We start from the raw sequence: 8,444 nt of genomic DNA on the forward strand, positions 1-8,444 counted from the left end.
GGTGCTGTCACGTTTTTACTTGAATTTGGGTTGAATATGATAGAAAGGAATTTGTAGTATGCCGGTTAAAGGAATGGCGTGTACATCGTACGATATATAATGCTCGGGAGCTCATGTGGTATTACAATATGTGTCATTTAATTTTATTCCTAATATACCCTTGATTAGTCAAAACATCCACTAAATCAGCCACTTATTGACAACTAGAAAACTAATCTGTTACCCACTAAATCAGTCACTCTTAAATATATGAACAATATATTTACTTTAGATTTATCATATATGAATGGAATGTAGAAGTTGTGACGCCCCCACTTCTCCCTAAGGCGAACCAAAGGGTATCCGCAGGACGCCTGCCCAGCTCTCGCCAGGACTCACTACAATCCATTATTCAAAAGCTCGAAATACTTTAAGTAACTTCAATACATAATTAAAGTACTTCAAATATCTTACACTTACAACTATGTAGCTTTCAAGCTTAAATACAACCCAACGAAAAAGGGCACAAAAGCCATCCGTTATAATATAACTTAAAGTCTTCAAAAGAAAGCAATCTAGTACTACTCACGAGCACCCTTGGTCTCGAACCCTGTAAAAGAAATCCACAACGTGGTATGAGCTACACAGCCCAGTGAGATTCCAAGACACTCTAACAGTTCAAATAAATCAAGTAAGTTGGGCATATCATATGCATGGTTCAAGGTTACACAATGGCATGTTATCATGAGGTGGTAATCATTGTACGGGTAATTTGAGACATTTATCATGGTATGAGACATTAGCATGTATAGTTCACGAGTGATTGGAGCTTATTACAGGCATAGCTCAGGATTTCATGTTGGCATTTTAGCACGAAACAATCATCATGATACCAGGTAAACATATACTGTAGGATACGGTGTTCCAGTGGAACTCTGTCGGTCATCTGCACCTTATGACTTCCGGATCCCCTCGGTTTGACTGGCCATCACCTTATCCCTCCAGTGGTAATACTCGAGTATACCGAAACGGTGTCCCAAGGTTCCAACCTACCCGACCGAGCCCAGTCCTGGCTCGAGTAGGTTAGTAACGATGAGCAGGGCCCAATTCAGCTTAGAGCTTACAACATGCACAAGTAATCAAGTAATTCGGCAAAAGGTAAAATTCATCATTTGAGTAGGTCGAGTGAGGTAAAGTACACACTCGCCTAACAATGATGGACAACTTCATATAACATGCGATTCATGATAATCAAGTGATCAAGTAAGTTGGTGATTACGTAAGCAGATAATCAAGTAAGCAAGTAGCCGAATAGATTAGAAAACGGTAAGTAAACATGGTTAACGGTAAACGGTTAACGGTGGTAATTACGGTTAATTGGTAGACATATGTCATTTTAATAGGCCACCATTGGCCGTTTTCACTTTTTCCACATAAGAGTCGAGGAGATTCACTCCAACCGACTTATGCTGTCATAGCATAATTAATCATTTAAACACATCATGTAGATATGCTCTCCAAGCATTTCATATCTAATATTTCAAGTAATCACATAAATATGCTCTTTAAGCATTTCATATCAAATAGTTCAAATATACATATTTCAGGTATTTCATGTCGAGTAATTCAAGTATACCTTATTCAGATATGCATGAGTGTGGTAAATACTTAACATATAGCACTTAACATGGGTTATGCATGTCATAGACTTATTCCAATTACGTATTCCTATATGGAACACTCACCTATAGCAACAAGAGAGTAATACTCAAACAAATGTCTAGACGTCCACTTCGAGTTCCTCTTGAAGGTCCTCTTGAGCGCCTGGACAAATAACCATCAACTATTATACACTATCACTTAGAACCCCTACTTATCAAAGAAGGTTATACAATCTAAGGGGAATTCATTAATTGGGCCTTAATTATTAATAATCGAGGCTCAAGAGTAAAGTTTTAAAGTCTAAAGAGAGAGACTAATATTTTCCATGAAATCGAGTTCAAAATATTCAATCGGTATCGAGAAAAGAAGGCAAGTTTCCAAAATCTCATTTTCTAAGAAATTGACAAATTTCAGCTTTGGGTGTCAATTTTAGAAAAATCGTATCTTGCACTATGTAGGTCCAAAATTGGAAAGCTTGATACCGTTGGAAACTTCTTCAAAAGCGCTAAAAGTTCCTAGAAGATACTTTTCCATGATTCCAAACAGAAGGTATTCAAAAATTGACTCAAAGTTGCTGCTTGGGACCATTTAGACAGTTTCGGGGTTGGTTTTTGACCATCTTTGAAAATCCGGAAAAATTCATACAATACGAACTAACCTCCAAAATTTAGAACTCAATTAGAGCTACAATCAAAGTTTAAAACAAAATAAACGGTACAAGAATTGAAGTTTTGAGCGCCAAGATATAGCAGCTCAAAGTTGGCTAAAATTCCTCCTCGATCAAGAATTTCCAGATTTAAACATGAACTTTGGGACTTTGTTTGAACATCTAAACAGACTTGAAATGGCACCAAATTTGGTATGATTATACTACCATATAAGGGCTATTCCTTTGTCAAATTTCATAGAAAAATATGCACGGAAAGTCACTTAACGAAATCACTCAAGTTTCCAAATTTTTAAGGCAAAGCTGCCTCGTGTATGAAAATTTCCTTTTTCTAAACTTTTGACCAAGGGAAGATACCTAAAACATGTCTCGTTTATGATAATCAGGTCTAGCAAGAATTCAAAATACATTTGATAGGTGATTTACATCAAGAATTTCGAAATAACAAGTCCCAAGTCATTGTTAGTTACAAATCTGTCCAAGTGGAAAATTCTATCACTGTAGCTGTTTCAAACTTTGGCCACAACTCACTCAATTCAACTTGGAATTGGGCGTGGTTGATGGCTTTGGAAAGCTCTCTCATAAAGCTGAATTTTCTCAGAAGAAACCATTTTCAAATTCCATTCACAAACAGCTCGTTTTTGAGCATGAAGATACAAGTCCTGTCCTGTCTCCTGGAGAGAAACGAAACAGGACAGTGATTTTCAATCGAATGGTGTTGCTCACTCAAGTGGAACTAGAATGTACATTTGGTACCAATGGAATGCTGGGAATGTCTAGTTTCAAATGCCACTGACGGCACTGAATTTTGACATCGGAGTAAAGAGTTATAGCCGATACAAGATGACTGCCTAGGCAATACGGGATTCATTTTCCAGTTTTGCTAACTTTGGAAATCAACTCATTTAACCAACCAAATCATGTTATTTTTCAATGAAATTTTGTACACACTCACAATAACATGTAAACAATATAATCAAGTCATTAGAACCTCAAAATTGTGCACAAAAATGGTCGGACAAGGCAGGGGTAAAACAGTCACTTTTTCTCCAAGCACCTCCTATGATTTTCTACCAACAATACAACATTAATCCACTAATTTAAGCTCTAAACCACCATTAAATCCATCATCAAGCATGAGATCAGTCCTCAAGACAAAGGTGGGAGTTCATAGAGCCCACCCATTTCATTTTACACCATAAACAAGCTACCCAAATGTAAATACTACCTTATACATGTAAGATGATCTTCATAAAGCAAGATTTAAGTGTTGGATTAACACCTACTTGATTAGAGGATGAAGGCAGAAATTTCGGCCCCTTAGATGCTCAAGAAAACCATGGATAGCAGCTCCTTTTCTTAGCTCAATGGGATCTCTAAATGTTTAGTTAAGTGTAGTTCGAATTTGGAGTGAATTGGAAGAGGTTTGATGAAGATTTGATGAAGGAAAAATGAAGAACTTGGTCTTGTTTTTCCTTGGAGTTGCACGGCTGGAATGAGGAAGGAAAAGAAGAGTTGCACGGCTGTTTGAGGTGATAAAGTGGAGGGTTTTGATCTGGTGTGATGCACCCATGTGAAACTAAAATGTGTGGCTCTCATTGATTCAAATGTTAACTCTTTTTCCCGCGCGTTTCGTGTTCGATTCCTCTCGAATTTGTTTCACTGGTGCACTAAACCTCTAATGCACTTATATTCATATAAATATTATTCACTCTCAATCGTCCCAAAATAAGGGTCTAAAGTTCCTGAATTTAAATCGCGCGTGTGAAAACGCGTATCTCCAATTTAAGCGCGATAACGCGAAACTTCCGAGAAATTCTTATAACGATAGTACTAATAACTATCACCTGAGTATTTAAACATTAAAATACCGAATTTAGGTCCATTGTACATGTCTCCAATATTCCAAACTTATTGTACTCTCAAGCGGATAAAATCTCCAAGCACTATTCACTATTTTTACTAAACGCGCTCCAGGAAATTAATTCGTGAAATGAGTTACTTTAAAAATATAACGAAGTTATATTACCATGCATTTAGGTCTAATAAGACTAGAAAATATTCCTCGAGGCAAATATCCAATTAAATAATTTATTAAGCCACAAATTAGGCTTAAAAATAATAGTTTTTACGAGTCCTCACAGATTTGGCCTCTAACATGGACAAATTAAACAGGTAAAAAACAGGACAGTTTCAATCTTAAAGCTGGAAATTTGATGAATTCAAGGTTTAAAATTCTCATTCATGTCTTGAACCACTATCTGTGATACCCCAACTTTTAGGATACTATTGTTGTTTAGTCTCAAAAAAAAAATAAAAAAAAATATTACGCTTCATTTCGTTTAGTTTTATTTTAAGACATTATTTTGTTTTAAAGACTAGAAACCCTAAATTCTAATCAAAAACCCTAGTTTTACTTGTGACTGCTCGGTTTTCTCAAATCTCTCATATTTTACCCGAAACCCTAACTAGAATCAAGGGAATTGTAAAATCCCTCACATTTTTCTTAAATGTCCTTTTATTTGGCGTTTATTCCTTTCTAATAGCTTTACTACTCAATCACCCCACAATAAGTGCAAATGAACCTAGAAAGTAGGGTTTCACTTCTTGTTTTCAAGTTAGAGCGAATTAGGATTTTTACGTCTATCCGTAGTGTGACTATCCGGTACAGAGTGGGGATCAAATTTGGTGATTTAGAGCGAGTTTTAGATGATATTAAGAGTGTGATTAGAAGTGATAATAATAAGTTAGTGAATTATAAGTTAAAATCCTAGTATACGCGATTTGAGGAAAATCGGCTCGAACCGACGGGTATCGATCACTACCTATTGAACCCACCACTTGACCACCACTTCCTTACCACCACATATCCTTGATATTTTTGCAAAATATCCCCCCTCATCCTCAGCCATATAACCGAAAATTGTGGCCAAAATGCAAGGAAAAAGAAAGCAAAACTTGAAAGGCTTTGGTGGTGACAAGTGTCACCCACCTATGGATCCTTGGCCAACCTTTTATCTCACCTTCTTATCCCTTATTTCGGCCCATTTTCTTCATTTCTTTCTGTTTTGGCTGAGAGCAAGGAGAGGTAAGAGAGTGAAGAGAGTTTCAATCTTCTACCTTGAATCTAACCTTTTGAGTGCAACCAAGAAAAATTAAACCGATCAATCACTAGTTTGGAAGCTTGGGAAGCTAGGGAACCAAAAATTTCAAGGAGAGGTGAAGGATCATCCTAGCAAGCTCTTGTCTTGAGGTATAATGGCTGATCAACCTTTCTTTCTCCATTAATCATGATTAAGTTAGGTATTAATGGTAGTATTGTGCTTGTGATGCTTGTTTCAAGTGATTTTGATGATTAGATGGATGACTTTTGAGTTAGGATTTCTTGTGGGTTAGGAGTTGTATGATGTATATATGTGGTATATAATCTTGTAAAGGAGAAAGTAGTGGTAGTTTTAAGGTAAAAATATGAATTATAGCTTGCATATAACAAAATTCCAGAATTAAGATTTCTTATGGTTCAGTTCTGCCCGTTTCTGTTTGAGTATGTTAGAAGCCAAACTAGGCTTAACACAAAACATGAAAGTTGTAGAGAATGATATTTTATGGTTTCCTACAAAATTTCAGCTCAATCAGAGCAACGTACCCTGTGAAAAGATGAAAATACCCTGACTGCCCTAGGAGTAAAATCAGCGGACAGTTTTGACAGTACACTAAGTTGGTTGCGTTTGTTCACCTGGATACATACTGAGATAGCTTTTAGCCAAAACATGAAAGTTTTAGTACTTTGTCTTAGCTTTTCAACGCCTCCAAGAACGCCTTAAACGGACTTTGGTAGCTTGAGATATGGCCATTGGGATGTAGTATGGTTAACTGGCCGGTTAGTTGGAATTTGGTTCTGTGAATTGGGAATTTGACTGGGTTACACTGGAAATTAGACTAGGTGGTCTTCACCAAAGTTGTAGCTCTCTACCTTAGCTTCAAAATGGTATAAGTTACACCTCAATCCGATAAAGGTAGCCTCGGTTGTGTCCGTTACGCAAAATCACGTCAAATCTGTCTTTTGCTAGACTTCATTTCCGCACATGTCGTTAGCTTGATTTTTGTACTTGTATGACCTTGAGCCTACTGGACGGCTAATGAAATGAGATTATGTTGTGTGTAACTTTGGGTTTGATTGAGGAAAAGAATGAAGCCATAAATGGCTGGAAAATAGGTAAATACAAAGGGCGTGCTGCCCAAATTTAAGCTCGAAAACTAGGTAGATATGCTTGCGACTTAAGTAAGGTTTGAGAGCGAATACCACTTGAACCATCTAGGATATTGCACCTTCTTTTATCGAGGTATATAAGTTAGAACTTGGCCGACCTTGTACCCTTGGAAAAATGAAATTTATGACTAATAGAAATACTTTTTCGCCATTTCGTCGACCCATATGGTATTTCAAAGTATAGTTGTTTCCAAGTTTGAAAGTTTTAAGAGCGAGCATGAGTTTACAAATAAGTTTCAATTATGTGATTCTCGTTAAACGAAACGTTTAAGTTTCGAACCATAGTTACTTTCAAAAGCTCTTAAACAGTGTTTTATCGCAGATTTGGACTCCACACACACGGAGTAATACCCGAACGTAACTTGTAAAGGCACCGCATCTTTTGGTGAGTGCTTCCAAATATTTGGTTGAACTGGACACTTGTTTTAATACTTGATCCATGAAAATACATGATAAGAGATTTGTTGATCGGGCAAGGGTGTACTTTATCGCACTTGCCCTAATATGATATCTACTTGTTTATTGTTGCAATTAACTTGATATACTTGTACTTGATTTGTAAGTGTGGAGCGGCAGTATGTACCACACTCTATCCGAGTGGGAGGTGCCTCTCATTCCCGTCTCCATACTTTTATTTTAATTCAGTCGATTGAAGTGTTATCTCATCGACTTTTGAGGACCCCAAACCCCACTGGCTAGTTAATCGAGTCGAGTCGGCAAGGGCTTGGTCGATTAGATAACGAACCTTGGGTAGTTAGTAATGTCGAGTGGAGTGATATCTCCTCGACTAATCGGTATACTCGAGTATTACCACCCGTGTTTATTGAGAATTTTGGGCCCAGCAGGGGGTTTGAATGGTGGACGGAGAGTAGTGTAAGTGGTGTTCTACTGGATTGGTTACTTACTTGAAAGTTGACGGAGTGTCAACTATTACGTGATCAAGCTCCTGGTGATGCAATGGGAATTTGGCTCCTGAGAGCCCTCCGTATCCTTATATTTTGGAATGATTATTGCTTATGGGATTATTGTTTCTTCTGAAAAACTTTTACACTCGCTCATTTTTGAGATTACTACTTGAAGTGTTATTGCTCACTTTTATGAACTCTTCATGCTCGTTACTTTGCTATATCGAAAACTTGTACTTATAAATAATGGTCAATTTGCTATTTGGAACCTCACTGGGCTTTTAGCTCATTCCACGTCATTTGTTTTCCTTATAGGGGTACGAGCGACGCGTGAGACGTGTACAAACTAGCTTAGTCTAGTTGTTTTGAATTTTGTAATTGTACTCGCACCAGTCGCTCGATTAGGGTTGAATGTACTGAGAACTTAAATCTTTTGATGTATTTGGGACTGTATGGATGGTTGAGATAGAAATGAATGTATCCATATGTTTCAAACTTGGGAACCGTTATTTCGTTTATTATTGAGGTTGCACCTTATTTTAATTGATGTGAGTGAGTGAGTCCTGACGAGAGTTGGGCAGGCGGTCTGCTAAACCCTAGGGTACGCCCAAAGGGAGGTGGGGCCGTCACACTATCCCAACTCCCTACTCAAAAATCCACCACATCCATCAAAACTACTTAAATAACCATCCTTAGCCAAGAGTATGAGTTGCTAGCCAAACTTAAACAAGATTAAGGGAGAGAAATAGAAAATACAGCCATAATACGTCACCAAGATGCTTGCAAGAGAAATCCACAACCTTTCCTTCCAAAACTTTGCCACACAAAGCTTTAATCTTCCCTAAAGAGCAACTTATATGGAGTGGTTTGCAAGATTAGTGGTTGGAGTTCAAGATTGAAGCAAGAAAGGATGGTGCAAGATGAAGTCTTTCCTCTCTTCTCTCTTCCTCAAGAATTCGGC

General features: G+C 37.5%; 1 long non-coding RNA gene across 1 annotated transcript; it reads right to left on the bottom strand.

Moving 5' to 3' along the window:
• Positions 1-231: 231 nt before the first annotated feature.
• Positions 232-3,799, bottom strand: LOC113697377 (uncharacterized). Its single transcript, XR_011817119.1, has 2 exons — positions 3,595-3,799; positions 232-589 (listed from the first exon to the last, which is right to left on the bottom strand). It is a non-coding gene; the product is annotated as an uncharacterized lncRNA (long non-coding RNA).
• Between the last annotated feature and the right edge of the window lie 4,645 nt (positions 3,800-8,444).

This window comes from Coffea arabica, chromosome 6e, assembly GCF_036785885.1.
Source record: "Coffea arabica cultivar ET-39 chromosome 6e, Coffea Arabica ET-39 HiFi, whole genome shotgun sequence".
Classification (NCBI taxonomy): Eukaryota; Viridiplantae; Streptophyta; class Magnoliopsida; order Gentianales; family Rubiaceae; genus Coffea; species Coffea arabica.